Consider the following 17235-nt stretch of genomic DNA (forward strand, 5'->3'; position numbering starts at 1 on the left):
ACCTACATTTAAAAGATCTAATTGGGGCACCAGGAGCTTTTTCACTTGTACTGCTAAGCTCTGGAACTCAATGCTCCTTCATCTCAAAGAATAACAGAATTATTGTCTTTCTGGAAAGTTCTTAAAACATGCCTTTTCAATAGAGCATTTGAAGCACAGTTATCATTATGCTGTGGGCTGGATTGTGTTCTATCTCTAGAGTTATAGGGCCCAGACACCTCAATGTAGTAGTGTTCTCTACAAATTTAATTTTCATTTCATTTCATTACTGGAACCAGGGTATCCCAGCCTAAACAGTTTTGATGATTTAGTAAAACAACTCACAAAAATACGAAAATAAGGATTCATCAAACAAATACACAAATGATAATAAATGTTATTTAAGTCAAAAACAAATATAAAAAATAAACATTTTAATTTTAATGGGAAGGTTGGAGCTTTTCTGAATTGGATTGAATTGAGGCCAGCCATCATTTATATTCAGTACGAGAATAACAACTTAATTATTAGGCTCCAATTTAAAATCTCTTCGCATTTGTTAAGTCCTCTGGATGGTAATGGATGTGCACCTCTGTCATGAGTAGCCAACTGTACTGATGTCTGGTTCTACGTTCAGGGTCGATGAGGGGCATTAGAACATGTAAGGAGAAGCGAGGCAAGCGAGTTGGCTCACCATTTGTAGCTCGATGATTAAGCAAAGCACAGCAACCTCCAGGCGGTTCCCCTGGTCCAGCTAGGGGCCCCCATGCCGTCTCAGGTCAGAAAAACCCAGAGGCCGGCCCAGTGGGAGCCTCAAGCGCCCAGGCTCCAAGCGCATTCGGGCCTCAGACAAGTCACCACAACCAGCCCAGGCCCTAGCATCAACGTGCATGAACCAGCCCAGAGTAGTAGGGAGCGTGCTCAATCCGCACTGAGGGAGCTGCAAGCCCCATCAGTCCGAGCAAGGCTGCGAGCAGTAATCTGTCCTGTAACCTGAAAAACAAAAACAAATATGGGAAAAAACCTGCGACCATAACTACAGGCTGCAGAAGCCCAGCGTTTGGCCCAGCGCTTGGCCCAGCGCTTGGCCCAGCGCTTGGCCAAGCAGGAGAGCAGGAGAGGGGCCAGGAAGGCCTCGAAAAGCAGCCAGGAGCATTCTAAAGGAGAAACGCGAGCAAGAGGTGAGTGCTGGGGGGCACCCTTTTTCACCTGCACTGCTGTCTGCACTACTGCTGGGAGCCCACACTCTCCTCTCCTCCTCCAGGCCATCAGTCACTTTGCACCAGTGCCCCAGCCATCAGCTCTCATCTGCTGCCCACTCTCCTCGAAGTCGCAGGGGGCCAAAACAACACAGAGCAGAGGAAATTGCCGAGAAAAGAACGCAGTGGTGAGTGAGACAAGCGAGGAGGACTCATCGCTCAGGTTGGTTTCGGAGGGCGTGATGCAGCTTTAGGGTCAGCAGTCAAAGGTTGAGCCGGGATTGGTGTACCTCCTGAGAAGCTCCCCTGCCCAAGACCATTTGTAAACCTGCCAACTCTCTACCAACTAGGTCAACTCGCAGCGGGACATTATGAGATCAGGAAATGTATATGGGGCACCCAAGCTAGCAAAAAACATGGGGGTGGTGTGAAGGAGAAGCTCATGATCAACCACAACCCATCTTCCCCAGGTCCAGCCCTTGACTCAGAAGCGCTCTGTAGGAAGGAGGACAGCACCCCCAAAAGAACAACCACTAGCTCCAGGCCACCAGGCCCTAGAAAAGCCAAGACTTTCTAACACCCGCCTGTAAAGCGTTCAGCTCCTCTACCCAAGCAGACAAATGGCCAGGCCGTGACAGAGAATAACCTCTGTGAATGAGACACAGGCTCCCACACTCAGTCAAACAGCCATCAGTGCCTGAGCCATTCCTGACAGGTGGCACAGGAGCATTGGGCAAGTTCACAGAACCACTTCCTCCGTCCCATAACGTCCTTCTCAAAAGGTCACATTTGAACGCCAACGCCAGGGAGCAACTTCTGGTGGAGGTCTTAGTATATGACACGAAACAGTAGCCCCCCAAACTAAGCTCTTCGATAGACCGCACAGCTTCCCTGCACGCAGGGACTCATGGAACCCAACTGGACGGGGTCTTATCCAGACTAGCCCCAGCATACATCCTGGCCTCTCTGCACAAACCAGTCATACAATGGGTTAAACAATACCGTACTGGAAGGGGCTCCAGACAATTCTTCGGTTTGTCAGAAGATGCTCCTAAGTCCCTTCGAACAGATGCATGTCTTGTCTTCTGACCAGCTCTGCTCTTCTCCCTCCTTAGCCGCAAAACACAACAACAACACTTTGATCTCTCCAATCAACTAACTCCTAGGGGCTCACACTCCTTGGGAGAAAGGTGCCCACCCCAGGAGACACACTGAGAAGCAAACTACGAGATGCCCTAACCCACCGCACCCTCCCTCGGAGCAAATGAGGCTCAAGATGACATAGCCACCACACCACCAGGTCAGACGGAATGGTCGCCTCCAGACTCCACAAACCAACCATAAAGCTCATCCATTTGGCCTCAGCTATTGAGCACCATGGAGGTGATTTTATCAGCATTAACATGTACGCAGACAAGCTGGATATACTAGTCAACCTTCTCAACGCATTCGCTGCTAACATCCAGGGATTTGATCACAATTTACAGGAGGTAAACATCATGATAAGAAAAGTTCAGCATGATCCAACAACAACTTCTCACATATGTCAATGCTCCACGGCCATGGACACTCTTGCCAAGGTCCCCACAATACTCTCAGAACTATTGGAAAAATCCTCCGGTAACCAGCGGACAACCACCAAACAGTGCTGTCTCGAGAGTCCATTAACAGGAGCTTCGCTCCAACTCTCCATGAAGGAGAAGCAGGAAATAAATTCAGCCCCAATTACAGACGCATCACCAATGAACGGATCAGTTATCATCCTGTCAACACATTCAGCTACATAACACGATCCGCTAGAGGTCTTACTGCCCATAAGCCCAGGACCCTCACTCTCAAAGAGGGAGCGCAAGTGTCTGAGTAAAGCCAGAAAAAAACAAAGGCAAAAAACAATCAACTGCGCTAGTTCCACCCAAAACCAAGCACGTTGTGACCATTCAGATAGGAAGATGGCCACAGAGCAGGCCCAAAACACAGCACCCATTACCATTCCGTACTCGATATTTCAGGGGCCGGAGGAGCACTTAGAAGCCTTGCACCCAGCCACAGTTAGTGCATAAAGTACACAGTTTGGGGTACATGCCCTAATAATGCCCGAACTCCAAACACATACTCAGGAGTCCTCCGCCGACACAGTACGTCCGCCAGCTTCACCTTGGGCTTCGAGGGCACCCAACCCAGACCACTCCCAATCCCTGATTCAGGTATCGGCATTTATTCCAATTGCTAAAGGTTTCCACACACAGACAAGCCTGAGCTACAAAACAGGCACCCTTATTTTGCAGGGGGAAACAATGCACCAAGATGGGTCACCGTAGTGGCCACCCACATTGAACTTCAAAGAGTGCCCAGGACCAACCATCAGCCGCCTGAGCCTCCCAAATCCGTGCCATGCCAACAGCAGAACCCGCGGCACACACATCACATCACATGGGTATGGAGTTGGGTGCGAGGCATTCCAAGCCAGGAGAATGCAAATCAAGGGATTTCCATGTGATCTTAAATGGAACGCAGTATTAAGGTTGCTTGAAGCATACATGGTCTGCATCACATCAGGTGCTACAACATAGAAGCAGTCGAATTTAGACCTAACCCCGAACAGCCAGGGAACAACATCACCACCATCGTCTGTTCAGATGAAAGCATTACATCCCAAGTCTGGAGGCATAGGGAACAATTTGCAGCATGGGGAATTGACATGAGGAAATCCATGACAGCCTACTACCTGAGCCCTCTGTTCCCGCCACTGTCAATGACAAGTCTATTGAAGGGGTTGATCGACCCAGAGCACCCCACAGCAGTCAGGGAAGGACTACAAATAACAAGGCCATTATCTCCATTCAGAGCAACACAGGAGCAAGTCAACGCTGATGGTCATCTGTAAGTCGGATCCTTAAATAGTAGACCAATCAGAGTCACATGATTGTTGCCCCCTCCTTATCCCCCCACCCCAGTCGCACCCTTGCAAAATGTGTGCCTTGAATATGAATGGTTTGGCTCTAAGGTGAGGGAAGACATCCTTTCTAAGTGAACATGAGATCCTATTGCTGCATAAAACCTGGCAGCAGTCTTCAACACCAATTTTGGGATTCTTGGAATATTTCAATGCAGCAATAAAAGAGGCAATGACAGGCAGCGCTAAGGGGGGTCTGTCACTTTCCATTTCGGCTAACATTTTGTGGGCACATGAGAAGATGGATATGTCTCCCATGGATTCAGTGTGTCAAGCTCCCAGTGGCTCCTCATTCCACATTGATAATCCTAAATCTTTATATCCACCCAGCACAAACCCGCCAAGATCCAGACCTTGATTGGTCTACTCAAACCCTTGAACTACATGTATCTACAAAGTTTTAAAATACTGTTGGGCAACTTCAACATGAATCTATTGCAAGGATGGGCTGTCAAACATCTCAATCAAATCTCGGAAATAATCGGCACTCACACTAGACAAGACCTCCCAGGCAAGTCATGCATAACAGCCCTCAAAACCCAGGGCTTTTACACAGTTGAAGGGCAAAGTCCATTGGACAACCCAGCAGCCTTCATCAGAGTCACAGACAGGTCAGGTTCCACCCTAGAGTATATCTTGGTTGACCCTGACCTGTTCACAGGAATTACCCACTTCTCTATAAAAGCAAGACCAGATAGCTATCACTTTGCTCAAACATTCACCCTGGAGATGCCTCCACCCCGGGCCCCAGAATTCCAAGGCCTGTCCTCAGCACCCCAGCTGTTTGACTGGAGGTGCCTTATATGGAAGGACATGACGATAGGGACCATCATGGACTTCATTTCCATCCGCTTCACACAGGAATCACTGAGCTCTAATGCCATTATGTCATCTGTCCAGGCATGGGAGGCTTTCATCAAAACCCTCATCTCAAAATTAACCACCAAGCAAACAAGGCATTGTTCAGAGCACGGCAGAATGGTACAACCCACAACTACAAACAAAAGCAACTTAACAGAGAGCTCAGGTGCGCCCGCCTGCGCTGCGGTCAAGCCAGCCAGGATTTAAGTTCCAAAATACCCAAAAGGAAACAAATGTACAAAAAAGCGATCTAGACTGTGAAACATGGGTCTCTGGTCCAAATTACAAAATGCATGTAAGTAAAAGAACTCTAAAACCTTCTGGCCTGAAACAAACAAATTGGCCAATGGCCGGAATCAGCACTACAACGCCAGCATCACGGAAGCGGCCTGGTCAGCACATATCGCCACGTCCATAGCCAGATGAATGAATGAATGATTACAGATTTGTAAAGCGCTAGCTACCCGGAGGCATCCCAGTGCTTTAGATCCAAGGCAGAACATCACCACTTAGCAGCACAGGAGAGTCTTCAGCCGTTTTCTAAACGCCATATGGTTGGGTTCAAGCCGAATGTCCTCAGGAAGATGATTCCAACATTTGGCTGCGTGAACTGCAAACCGTCGGCAGCCCATCCGTGAGCGCTTGGCCCTAGGGACTGTCAATACATTTAGATGGTTCGATCTTAGAACTCTGGAGGATTGATAATGAGAGAACAAAGGGCGCAGGATAACCGGGCCGTTATTGGTGATTGACTTATGGGCCAAACACATGGCTTTAAACCGGACCCTTTCCTGCACCGTCAGACAATGGAGAGATCGCATGGCGGCCTTCGCAGAGCAGTGCCTCGGTACTTCCCGAAGCAGACGGGCTGCGCAGTTCTGGACGGACTGAAGTATCTTGATAGTACCCAAGGGGGCACCCAGATAGAACGCATTCGGGCCCGGCGCTGGACTGGTTGACATCCTTTCTGGCTGACCGCTTCTTTCAGGTCTTTGAGGGTGAGGCAGTGTCACCCAAACATCCTCTTAGGTGTGGGGTTCCTCAGGGCTCATCCCTGAGCCCCACCCTGTTCAATGCTTACATGGAACCTCTAGACAGGATTGTCCAGCCCTTCGGTGTGCGTATTGTCACCTACGCGGACGATACCCAACTGGTGGTCTCTTTGGACCACTCAGAGGTATCGTCCAACACCCTAGGTCCCTGTCTAGAGGCTGTTGCCAGATGGATGCAATCCTCCCGTTTAAAACTCAACGGGGAGAAGACAGATGTCATCTTATTGGGCAACCCCTCGCCCTCTGTCTTTTCATCCATCTGGCCTCCATGTTTGGGCCCGCCTCCCGCTCCCAAACCTCAAATAAAAAGCTTGGGGGTTTGGCTTGACACCGCATTGAACTTCTCAGCCCAAGCCACAAAGACCGCAGCCACCTGTTTCGGCCTGATGAAGATGCTACGGAAGGTGCTCCCTCTGCTTCCATTCCAGGCAAGGAGGATTCTAGTCCAGGCCCTTATACTATCTCGCCTGGACTATGGCAATGTCCTCTATATGGGAGCCCCTTCCTATGTCATTCAGAAACTCCAAGTCACCCAAAACAGTGCGGCCCGTTTGCTTTACAATCTCCCTCGCTGGGAGTCAGCAAGGACCGCCATTGGGGAACTCCATTGGCTCCCCATAGCGGCCAGAGTACAATTTAAAGCTATGTGTACTCTACATAAAGCCTTCCACCACCTTGGTCCTGCAATTCTGCAACCCCTGATCACCCCCTATGTCCCCTCACGTTCCCTTCGTTCCAGTACCCTCCAGCTGGCCTCCTCTATCAGAGTGAGGAAAGCCCGTTGGGGAGGTCGCTCCTTTTCATACACCGCTGCCAAGTTCTGGAACACCCTCCCCCTTTCCCTTCGAGGAACCACCGATCATCTTTCCTTCAGAAAAGCCTTGAAAACTCACTTGTTTGCCAAATCCCGCTAATCTGCCCGAGCCTGTGCTAAGTTAGCTTTAGTCATAAGCGCTACGAGGCCTCCGGGTAGATGGCGCTATACAAGTGCAATTTCAATTCAATTTCAATTCAATTCAATTCGCGTAGTCCAGTCGAGAAAGGATCAGGGACTGGACAAGGGCCCGTCTAGCCTCGAACGGAAGCAGGGGCAGAACCTTCCTTAAAAACCGAAGAAGGCCATAACATGTCGAAGCCACCTGACGAGCCTGAACTTGAAAGCCGAAGGAAGGATCAAGCCAAACCCCCAAACTCTTAATTTGGTTCTTCGGAGCAGGGGAGGGGCCCAGACAGCTTGGCCACCACGGATCAAGATTAATAGGGGCCTTATATCCCAAGAGCATAATCTCGGTTTTTAAGCCGTTAAGCTTTAAAAAAAAGAGGCATTCATCCATTCCAGAACCTTGGTGAGACAAGGGGACAGATAGCTTGTCCCAGAATCCACAGCATCCACCCTAGCAAGGGAGACAACCAACTGCGTATCATCGGCGTAGGTGACCAACTGAATTCCCCAGAGAAGAACCACATCAGCCAAAGGCCTCATGTAGATATTAAACATGGTCGGGCTCAGTGATGATCCCTGGGGAACGCCGTAATGCAGTGGAAGTTGTTTGGAAGCTGCTTCATCCTCAAAGACTGAGAAGGTTCTCTCAGAAAAAAAAGACTGAAGCCATTTAAGAGCCACCCCAGTGATGCCAACCTACCGTAGTCATTGAGTCAGGAGTGGATGGTTTACCGTGTTGAAGGCTGCGCTGAGGTCCAACAAGACCACCGCGGCACAGCCTCCTGCATCAACAATTTTCCTTGTCTCATCCACCACCGCGAGCAGAGCAGTCTCTGTTCCCTGCTTAGTTCTAAACCCCGTTTGGGTAGGGTGGAGGGCTCCCTCGTTCTCAATGAACGATGATAGTACCAGGTTGGCATGTTTCCCCGCAATTTTACTTAGCCCCGGCAACAGAGAGATGGGATGATAGTTGGACCAATCTTCCGGGTCAAGGCTAGGTTTTTTTAATAGAGCCTTGACTCTAGCCTGCTTCCATAGAGGTGGCACCACACCTGCCACCAAGGAGGAATTGATAACGTCCTTAATAATTGGGGCAACAGTCGCCACAACCTGTTTAAGAACAGAGGGAGGAACGATGTCTCAGGGGGAACCAGATTTAAGATTCCCCAGTAGTCTTTCCACCGAGGGCAAATCAAGCAGAAGAAAAGACTCGAGTACTGTGAGAGGTACAGGCACCACCAGAGGGGATGTGGTACCGATGGTAACAGAAGGTTGAAAGGTGGAATAAATATTGGCAACCTTCATGGCAAAGAAGTGGGCCAGTTCTTCACAGCATTTCTGAGGGTCAGATGCTTCATTAGAGGGACCAGGGGGGGTGACCAGAGATTTAAAGATTTAGAAAATTTCCCTAGGGGAAATAGCGGCAGCAGAGATTTTCACTTGGTAGTAAATAGATTGTGCGATCTTTAGTTGGTTCTTATATTCCCTAAGTACACATCTATAATCATTCTTATTCTCAGAGGAGAAATTCTTTCTCCATTTCCTTTCGGCCCTCTTACAACCTCGCTTGAGATTCTTCAGGTCCGTAGAGTACCAGGACATTTTATTTGGACCGATACGATGCGTACTTCTGTCATAGGGAGGATAATATCCAATGAGGTCTCTAGCCATTCATTAAAAGCCGCATTAGCTCTAACAGGATCATCACAGAAAGGGAGAGGAGATCTTTTTAGGATAGCTGTCCAGTCATCCAAAGAGAGTCTCGACCAAATTCGATTCATCCTCTTAGAGATTTTTACCGGATGGTTAGGGTTGGCCAGAGTCCACGTGAACGCAAGCAACGCGCGGTCTGACCATGGCACAAAGAGTGACTCATCCCAAATAATGTTCTCCAAATTAGTAAAAAAATGGTAAATCAGGTGACCTGCTGCATGGGTGGGTCCAGCCACAATTTGTTTGAGTTGTAGCATCCCCAATCCTTCCAAAAGATCTTGTGAAGAGGAGGCCTCAGGTTCATCCAGGTGAATATTAAAATCTCCCAGAATGGAAAAATTGTGAGAACTACTGAGGGTGTGGGTGATTTTATCATGAAGATCATTGCAAAAGCTGTTATGTGCTCCCGGCGGCCTATACACCAAGATCCCAGAGAGTGTACAAGTAGGGGAAAAAGAGATGGCATACGCCAAGCTCTCACACTCAGAGAGCGGGCTATCAGCGGTTCGACACCCAAAAGAGTTCCCATAAATAATTGCGACCCCTCATCCCCGACCAGATTGCCGGTCCATTCTGCTAATCGCATAGCAGGGGCGATGGCACAGACTAAGTCCGGGTCCGAGGCTTCTGTTAGCCAAGTTTCCGTAAGGAACAGGATGTCGGGGTCTCGCTCCTCCAATAGCATGCGGATTTCATGCGCAAGTTTCGGGAGAGACCGACAAATAAGAAGCAATAATGAATAAGTTGTAGGTTTTGCGGTTGTCAGAGGACCTGTTACCTGAGGATCCAACGGGGCCCTACAATAAAGACAAGGCGTTTTTACCTACACAGGTAGCATGGCGAGAGGGCAAATTAGAGGACAATCACCCCCCACTCTCCGGAGCTGTTCCCCGCTATATTGTAGTTTACCTGCAGCACTGGCCGTCGTGGCTCCCATCTTCCCAGCCCCTGGTCTCGTCAAGACACGGATGGGCACAGACGTGCTTTCTTTAGGCGCTCCTTTGGCGCGAAGGGCGCGCCCGCTGTTCGCGTCCGCTGCGCGGAGAGGAGACCCTCTCAATTTATGCGCTTCGGACCAGGACCCTGCCCCGCTAACATGCAGACGCAGCCGAGAGGAGCACCAAAGTGATACCTGGTAGAGGCGGACTATCCTCTGATCAGTCAATAGCAGGTTGCCAAAAAGCTAAAAAGGCTCAGATTGGAGGGGGCTCCAAGGCCCAAAGGCCTCCTAAACATTCTATTTAAAAAGGATTACAGCATGTGAGCCTTGCACTTAACCCCCTATTCAATTATGTCATGGCAACAAACATCATCCCGGAATGCAGACGAGCCTGCATTTTCCAGCCAATATATAAATCAGGTGAGTGCTCACACTCCACCAACCATAGATTAATCTCTCCTTAATAGACGTAGAAGCTAGGTTATATGCCTCAAACGTGCTCATTGATTTAGAGGACTGAGACAATCACTCAAACATAGTTCTGAAAACCCAAACAGGTTTCAGAGCAGGAATTTGTACTCTAACCAACCTGCTGGCAGTTACACTTCTGGCTGAGCCAGCAATCGCCAAATCCAGAAAGTTCTATGCCTGCTTCATCGACCTAAAAGTAGCTTACAACAAGATCCTGAAGCCCCAGCTGTGGGGAGTGCTGGTGAAACTACTGAAGACAATCATCAACCTCTATTTCAACATACGGGTACAAACTAAGTTAGGGGATGGCCAAAGAACTACCACAAACGTTTACACCAACATTGGCTTAAAACAGAGGTGCATTCTTGCACCCTGTTTATTCAACATCTATACGACTGACCTCAACAGCCACCTGGCCCAAGCACAGGGCAATCCTCCCAGGCAGGGCAAGGAACAAATGAGAAGCTTGCAATATGGCAACAACATCGTCCTCCTCAGCAAAACTTCAATCACGCTGCAGCAGTCGATAGACCAAATATTGGGGTTTACCAACAATTGTGACTGCACTTCAACTACAGTAAAACCGATGTTCTTTGCTTTACAAGCCTAACCAACAACTGGCAGCCCAAATTATCCTGGTGGACCAATGGCAACGTCTGGTTAAAACCAATTAATTCCGCCGTATACATCTAGACTTCCACTTACCTTACAAACTGCACCTCCAATCAAGACGATCCATTGCCGTTTGCTGTTTACATTTACAATCTTGAAACATAAGACACAAATCACCTTAACTCATCATCTCCTCAAGGTGCTAAACTCATCCCCACAATATCTATGGCTCTGAATTGCTTAAAGGAAAAGACGCTGCAACCTTAAACACCTTACAATCGAGCCTCCTTAACAAACTCTTTGCGATTCTGTAGTAGGTCTCGCAAGCCCAAATCAGGCTTCAGTTTGGCCTTCATCACCCGGGCCCATCCAGGCAGGGGGCCCTAGTGAAATTATGCTGGAGGACAAAGGCAGCTGAAGAAAATTGGCTGGCACATCAGTGCTTGTTCAGAATGGAAAATTAGGCCTTAGAAATAGAAAAGCAGAATTCTGTGCTCCCTGCATTACAGCACTTCAACTAGAAGATGCCTGGCATACCCCCATGGAATACACCCTTTTCAAACGACTTACCAAAAAGTAGTCATGGTTTCATCATTTGTCACAGCCACAGCCACTTTAGCGCGCAAACGGGGTGGTCATGCCATCATACGCAGCTTGGGCTCCTGTGGAAAAGTAAATTTTGCCATGTTCTGTGTCCCTACGCCTCATCCATCATATGTTATGTGTGCATGACCAATATGCATATGTACTCCCCATGTTTGATTAATGACGCAATTACAGTTGTGTCCACCTCTAGTATGCCAGTTTCCAGTCCTCGTGAATACTACGAATATCAGGCCTATGTAAAGTTATGTTGCCACGTTTCCCAGTTTGCACGTTATTCCATTATAAAGTCCCCGTTTCTAGGCCTCAAAAGGGCCTGGACATCAGATTCAGCTCCTGTCTCCTGAAATCCTCGCTAAGGAGCGATACAGCCCCCACCTGTATCCTCGACCTTTCACTCACTTCCTGCCTCGCAGTGCCCGGTGTAGCTTGGCTCTGCCTCTGAGTCTGCCAAGAGTATGTTATGATTCCAGCTATCAGTTCAGTCCTCCTTCGCTACATTCCTAAGTTACTGAACTGCATCAATAGTTTCCGTCATTGTCTAGCCTATGCGGCTCCACGTTAGAGAAATACTGCATTTAATGGTCATTTAATATTCTCCATCACGCACTACATGTAGAATAATGCATGCTCCAGTCTTAGAGTCAGTTAGCTTTTCCCCTCATGACTTCTAGTTTATATCAACATGTTCCCTAAACATCAGATACTAGATAGGGTTTAGGTGCATGTCGCTCCGACCCTCCAGACTTTAGTCTCTGCTCCTAGCACAGAGTTCATAGCCCCCAGCTTCTCCTCGTAACACGTCATTGCCAGTTTGCGCGCACCACCAGGTTAGAGGTCCCGGCTCCTTAGGTAGCCCCCTCCTATGTTTCCGCCCTATTCATGACATATTCTGTTACGTCTGCACCACATGTCTATGTATACGCCCAGTTACACCTACTTTTACTCTTATCTTTTGCGACTGCTACGCGTCACGCCTTCTGCTCCACCCACTGCTACGCCTACTGCAATGTAATGCTATGTGTTTGCGTTATGTATATAAGTTCATGTATTGTTGTTAAAATGTTAGCGCGCTCATCCCAGACCTGGACCCAGCAGCTGCTGGGTCATCCTATGCAGGTTGTCCTGTCCCTGTCCTTATGCTGTATTAAACCTGCAAAAAACTCCTACTACCTCGAATCTTGACTCTTATTTATTGAGCTATCTGTTATGATATATGCCTAGTCAAAAATAGGGTATTATTTATTTATTTACCACATAATGGCGCCCGAATAGGGACTTGCCCTTTCCCCACGCGTCGGTGAAGCCACGCCGACCCCCTGACCCTCTGTAGTCGTGACGGAACTCTTCTGCGCAGTGGCAGATATTTCTGCTCAAGTATCCCTCAGGCCCACGGAGGAGACGGAGGAGGCGGTCCAGCATCCAAACGAGACGGTGGAGGAACGCGGCGAGTCCCGACCAGAGCCCAAGCCGAGAGTCCAAGGTCCGAGGTATCCGGAGGCCCACCCGTAACTGAAGTCCGAAGTCCGTCGTCGTAGCAGTCCAGTCCCGTCCGAGGCCTTCCGTTCATGCTGCCCGGTGAGTACCATTGCTGGGGTAGTATCTAGACAGGGTCAGTCTAAATTGACTCCTGGTCCGTGGGTTGGTGGTGCCCAGACTCACAAACGAAGTGTTCACCTAGGTGGATACGGGTCTTGATGCGTCCCTTTATGGGACCGGTATGTTCCGTACTGTTACAGCAGTGCATCCAGTAACTCTAGTCTGTTCCGTTCTCGAGAAAATTCTTGTGTTTCTGTTCTCAGTATTCCAGGTAATATTTTGTTCGAACTGTTATGTTATGATATTGTTCTATGTATTTCCAATGTCGTGGTATGCCTGAATTGTTTTCCCAGTTGTTATTGTTTATTGTGTATTGTATTGTGTTCCGATTCAAGTTTACAATGCCGCTCTTTTCGAGATTACGTCAGCTAAAAACTAGAAAGGGTTTATTAGAAGAAGCAGTTCCTGTTCCGCCTAGGGACAGTCCAGGTCACTTTATGTATCAGAAACATGGCATAAGCGCCATATTGTATCTAGATTTATGGGTAGAGTATACCAAACAGTTAGAAGAAAAGTATAGATGGCCCGTATTGGGTACATGGGATGCTGAATGCATCATGCGAGTAGAAGAAGTATTATGGAAAAAGAAAGCCAGACAGTCACAGAAAGATGCCATCGAGTTATGGCGCAAGGAAGCTCATAGAAGAACCGAAAAGGAAATCAGAAAGTCAGAAGTAAGTAGAGAATCCCAAGAACGAGCCCAAGAAAGAGAATTAATCGAGATAGGTGAACGAGTCAAAGCCGAACAGTCAGACAGACAGAGGCATGCCCTCATTAAGGGTATGTATCCTCTTCTTGCCGAGGGCTTGCCAAAAGCGACCCCAGAGGCATCCAGTAATTTCCCACCACCGTTAGTTCCGACCAAGCTACGTCACAAACCGACCGCAGCTGATATTTTTATTTCGTCCTATTTGGACGACACGGTCCCCGAATATGCAAATCCTGTTCGCGCTCCGCCAGTCCCTGTAAATCAGGCACATCCTGCTCCTCCAGATACCGGGGCACCCCATGCAGTACCTGCTACGGTACCCCCGGTCCAGCCAGCATTTCAACTTCCCGCTCCGCCACGAAGAATGTCCGTCGACGATTCCAGTTTAGGGGCCGCAGGAGGAGGTCTTCCTCAAACTCCGCCGCCACACAAGCGTTTATCAGCACTCGAATTACATGCTCAAGCATCACAGCGTACTCCTAAAAGTAATAAGTCCGTTGCAGAAATCAGGCAAACCCTTAGCGAATGTGTCTATGACCCAGTTCCAGGCGAGTTTAATATGGTTTTATATTCAGTACGCGTAAGGAGAGTGACCGAGTATCTAGTCACCTTGCCGAATATGAAAGAAGATCTAGACAGAATATATCGTTTCATCCGTACAGGGGATGATCCACAAAGTATTAGTGATGCCATGTCTCAAAGGAAAGCCGAGATTCAGCGCATGATATTAAAGTTCTTAATTAATTGTCTAATAAGAGAACAAGATTACCCGTCTAAAGACCCGGAAGAAATGAAAACTCTGACAAGGTGGAGTGATAATATAGCCGAAGGAAAGCACAACACTATTAGTGCCATGGAAAGTATGTACAAGAAAATCCGTAAAGAAATAATAAAGTTACATGAACAGCGTAAAGCAGCACAAGTAAGTGAGAAAGAAAGTACCTCTGATCCTGAAGAGGAAGACGACGAGAATCCCGCCAGAATAGCGTATGTAGGAAAATCTAGACTTCCAGATCGCCATTTACGCCTAGAACCCAAGTCTATTTTTCATCATTCAGCACCAGAACAAGGTTCTCTAGAACAAGTATTTCAAGCTACCGATCGCATTCTGAAATCACGAATCGGTTATAGTGAATTAAGTACTATGCATGAACAAGAACTAGTCCGATCAGCAGTCCGATGGATTACTGATTCTACCACTTTTCCAGACGAAATAGTGGCACAAATGTTTCTGAAATTGCCCCCAGCCGAGCAACGACTGGCGGGTATGTATATGATCCAGCACCTCATTACTCTGTATGAGGGTCAGCACTCTGATCCAGGCCCGTTACATGATATCCTGAACGAGTTACTCCAGTACAGATGGAGAGGTCTAGGTACCGATTTAATTAGTGTCATTCTAGAACAGCGCCACAAATATAGAACATTCTTGAACCCGCATTTTGTTCATGTCTCACCCCCAGAAAGTAAATCATTCTATATAGACAGACAGAATCCGTTACGAGAAGTCCACCCAGTTAAAGGAGCGGGTGGCGAAATGCAGCGAGTGTTTGTATACACTCCGATCACAAAGATGGAACTCCTCGAGATGAAGAAATTAATTCCATGTCATGACAAAGATCCAGCGGGGTTCCATAGAGAATTAAAAGACATGCTCCGTATGGGAGAATACACTTACCCAGATATTATTAAAATGTTAAAGGTCCTGTTGCCCGCAGGGGTGTATGAAAAGCTAAAGGAAAAAGAATGGGAGGTGGGAGAGAAAAAGATCGATTGGACAGCTCTAGAAGCTGAAGACAAGGCACGAGTACCAGGTACCGGTCTTGGAGATAAATGTAGAGAATTACCAGAATTATTGATTCAAGTTTTACCCAGATTATTGACAACTAGAAAAGAAGACTGGGATGCAATCTCAGCCTGTAAACAGAAACAAGATGAAGATATTAGTGATTTTTATTCTAAATTTGAAAAATGTTTCAGTATTAACAGTGGCCTCAAGACAAGTAGTGAGTCGTACCCTCACCTTTTTGTTACTAAATTAGTCGAGAATTCAAGCCCACAAATTAAAAATCGAGTTTTGAAAGTCGAAAGCACCTGGCAAGCAAATACTCCGTCCCAGATGCTCCAGATGCTCCAGTACCACCAGAATAGAATCAGAGAAGAGCAAGAACACGAAAGAAAACGTATGAAAGACACGAAAATGAAAGTACTAGTTGCACAATCTGTTCCTCAAGACAGTCAGAAGAGGGGTCCGAATCAAGCCAGTCATCCTGCAGCTCCCGTTAAAGGGAACTGCAATTATTGTAAACAGCCAGGTCATTTTATAAATGAGTGTGCAGTTCTGAAACACAACATAGCTACCGGTAAGACTAAAGAAAGACCACGTCCGCCTAGACAAGAACAAGTTTCACAGATTCCTCAGCTACAGAATGCACAACAGACAGTTACCGCACCGCAGCCTATTGCTGCAACACAGCATGTCACATCACAGATGTACCAGTATGCACAGTCTGAGTATCCAGAGTACCAGCCATATTCATGAAACAGCCTAGAGAGGGAGGTAGGCTTGCCTCTCATCGAGATACCTGTAGATCAAGAAGGTCCCTATGTTCACAGTCAAGTATTAGGGAAAGACAGAAAGTTTTTGATCGATACAGGGGCAAGTAGGACCACAATTAGTCATGCCGAAGTTCCAGGGGCTCCGCTCTCAGGCTCAAGAAATGTTTCCCTTGGATTTTCAGGAAAACCTATCGTTAATGAGATTTCAAAGCCAGTTACTCTAGAAGTAGGTCCATTGTCCCGTACTACTGATCTGTTACTTACTAAGTCATGTCCAGAAAACCTATTAGGCATTAAAACATTGAAAGAGTTAGGTGCAGTAATATGCTGTTCCCCAGAGGGAATACGTCTGTTCCTACGTGACTTTAAGGGTCACTATGTATTACGAGATTTTGATTCCAGACTGTCTAAAGTTCCGCAGCATTTATGGGCGCAAGGTCCAACTGATGTAGGTTACATGCAAATCACACCCTATCGTGTGACTCTCAAGCCAGGTGTAGTGTTACCCCGAATCAGACAGTACAGATTGCCACCCGAGGCTGTAGCAGCCTTATCCAAAATTATTGACGAGCTTATCGCTCAAGGAGTAGTTGTAGAAACTGACTCCAATGTATGTAATTCTCCGATCATTCCAGTCATGAAACGTACTGATCCAAATGCACCCCCTGTATATCGATTAGTGATCGACCTACGAGAACTTAATAAATGTATTACTCCACAGTACCCAGTTGTCCCAGATATCTCTTCCCTATTAACAACCATTGATTCCGAAGCCACGTTCTTTACTGTCATAGACCTCAAGAATGCATTTTTTAGTGTTCCCATTCATCCAGACAGCCAGTTTCTTTTCGGATTTTGTTTAAATGGAAGGAGCTATATGTTCACACGCGCTCCTCAAGGTTTCACGGAAAGCCCTAGTATTTACAGTCAAGCACTTAAGAGACAACTAGATAACATTCACATGCCAACTGACACTGCCCTGCTCCAGTATGTCGATGATCTACTGATCACAGCCCGTTCTGAACGTGATTGCGAGCGAGCA

The sequence above is a fragment of the Lissotriton helveticus genome, chromosome 9, assembly GCF_964261635.1.
Source record: "Lissotriton helveticus chromosome 9, aLisHel1.1, whole genome shotgun sequence".
Taxonomy (NCBI): Eukaryota; Metazoa; Chordata; class Amphibia; order Caudata; family Salamandridae; genus Lissotriton; species Lissotriton helveticus.